Source organism: Hakea prostrata, chromosome 2 (assembly GCF_041222555.1).
Source record: "Hakea prostrata isolate BN-2017 chromosome 2, UWA_Hpros_2, whole genome shotgun sequence".
Lineage (NCBI taxonomy): Eukaryota > Viridiplantae > Streptophyta > Magnoliopsida > Proteales > Proteaceae > Hakea > Hakea prostrata.
The window spans coordinates 252120-254261 of record NC_142601.1 but is presented as its reverse complement, the minus strand read 5'-3'; the positions used below and the strand labels follow the sequence as shown (position 1 = coordinate 254261).

Here is a 2142-nt window from a genome sequence, read left to right as displayed (position 1 = left end):
TGCATCAGCTTGCAGCCAGGTTTACTGATTTTAACATACTAGTCAGGGATGACACTTTTGCAGTTAAAGCTGTCATTGCATCCAACTCATAAATCTCTGTCACTCTCTTATTTGCAACACCTCTCTCAGCTGGCCATTGGTAGTTGTTGTTGGTCATTCTCTCCAAAATCTCAAAAGCTTCATTGTAAGACTTTGCCAATATAGCCCCACTTGCAAATGCATCCACTATGGACCGAGTTTGTCTACTTAAACCATTGTAGAAAGTCTCCATTTGAATCAATGGGAAATTCCATGGTGAGGACATTTACGCAATAGCTCATTACATCTTTCTCATGCCTCATACAAAGATTCACTATCCCGTTGTTGAAAACCAGTTATATCATTCCTGAGCTTGGCATTCTTTATTGAGAAGTACTTCATCAAGAACTTCTCTACTAAATCATTTCATGTGGCTACGGACTGTGGAGGTAAAGAGTTCAATCATGTTCTGGCCCTATCCCACAATGAGTATGAGAATAGCTTCAATCTCAAGGCTTTTTCGGTTGCTCCAGGTATCTTGAAAAAATCATTTATTTCCATGAAGAGTCTAAGATGGAGATGAGGATCTTCTGTTAGCATCCCACTGAATTGTCCTACAGTTTGAAGCATTTGGAACATCACAGGCTTAAGTTCAAAATATAATGCTTGGATTTCTGGCCTAACTATACTTGGATTCAGCTCATGCAACATTGGGACAACATATGCTCTAATGGCTCTATCTCTATCATCACCCTCAGTTGCCATATTATTCTCATTATTATTCACCCCATTTCTCACTGCTTCAACCATTGTTTGAACTGCTGCTAAACCTCGCTGCTCCTTTTCTTCTAGTTCGAAATGTCCTTTCAATTTCAAAGTCAAAGGGTATCAACTCTTGATCGGCAACCGGGACTCATACAAGGGTAAAAGTACCTGGGAATAAAAGAAGACTAAAATTAAAGTAAAGAAATTTCAGTAAATAAAACCAGAAATTACTTCTACACTAATTATCAATGACAAAATTCCCTGGCAACGGCGTCAAAAACTTGTTGCTTGTGTCTAAAGATGCTACGCAAGTGCACGTGTCGCAATCAAGTAGTAAATAATAAGTAGAGTATCGATCCCACGGAGAATTTTATCTTTAACTTTCAATGTAAAAGTAAAATTGATTTAAACAAGATTAACAAAATTGATTTGTGATTGACGAACTAAATAACCAAATGATAGGTAATTAAACCAAAGAATTGAAATGAAGAATAAGCAATAGAAAGAACTTTAATGAATGAAATGAGTATTGGCCATCAATTTCCCTTCCCCTTATAATGAACAAAATTTTTTTTTATCCGTATAAATATTGAGAATAACATTTTTTAAGTTCTAACCTATACTTATTCAAACTAATGGAGTCTCTCTTTAGCCAACCAAGGTTCTTAAGAGACCTAAGTTGACCAACTGACAAAGGTCGGCAGAGGTTGGGAAATTTGAACAAATTTGAATTAAACAAGTAAGATGTAGGAAATCAACCAGATATGCCCTGCTTCTTTTTCTTTTTTTCTTTTTCTTTTCTTAATTTTATTACAGAAATGAGTATATTCTCCTCTCAAATTTGGCATAACCTTTCTGAATGGTAGAACTTTGTTGCTTTCGTTTTTCTGTTTTTCTTTTACTGTAAGATTAACATAAAACAAATATTTTTTTCTATAGCCTTTGGAAATGTAAACTGATCAAATGTACATGGATTTGAACTTTCTTTCAATGTATATGAAAACCGCTAAATATTTGGAGAAAAAATACCCCTAAATATCTATACATTCAAGGACCACTTCAACACATGCTAACAAGCATTGTTATCAACTACAGGGGTAGTGGTTTAATGCTCCCAAGCTCACTCCTAAGTGGTTTGATAAATCTCATGTCTCAAGTTTGAATTCTCTCTGTTCCTCTGTTTCTTGCATTGGACAATTGTACACTCTTTAGCCTGAGAATGGACACTACCAGCATCTATGGACTATACTAGGCCTCCGGTGGAGCTCCGCCAACAGGACCAGTACTTGCTCTGGTAATACATAAGACTAATCCTTGCAAAAATCACACTTAATAAAAAGTCCGAACATCACGTAACAG

General features: G+C 35.9%; 1 non-coding gene across 1 annotated transcript; it reads left to right on the top strand.

Moving 5' to 3' along the window:
- The first annotated feature begins 286 nt into the window (after positions 1 to 286).
- LOC149023131 (small nucleolar RNA R71) lies at positions 287 to 393 on the top strand. The gene has a single exon (XR_016171874.1). It is a non-coding gene; the product is annotated as a small nucleolar RNA R71 (small nucleolar RNA).
- Positions 394 to 2142: the final 1749 nt, after the last annotated feature.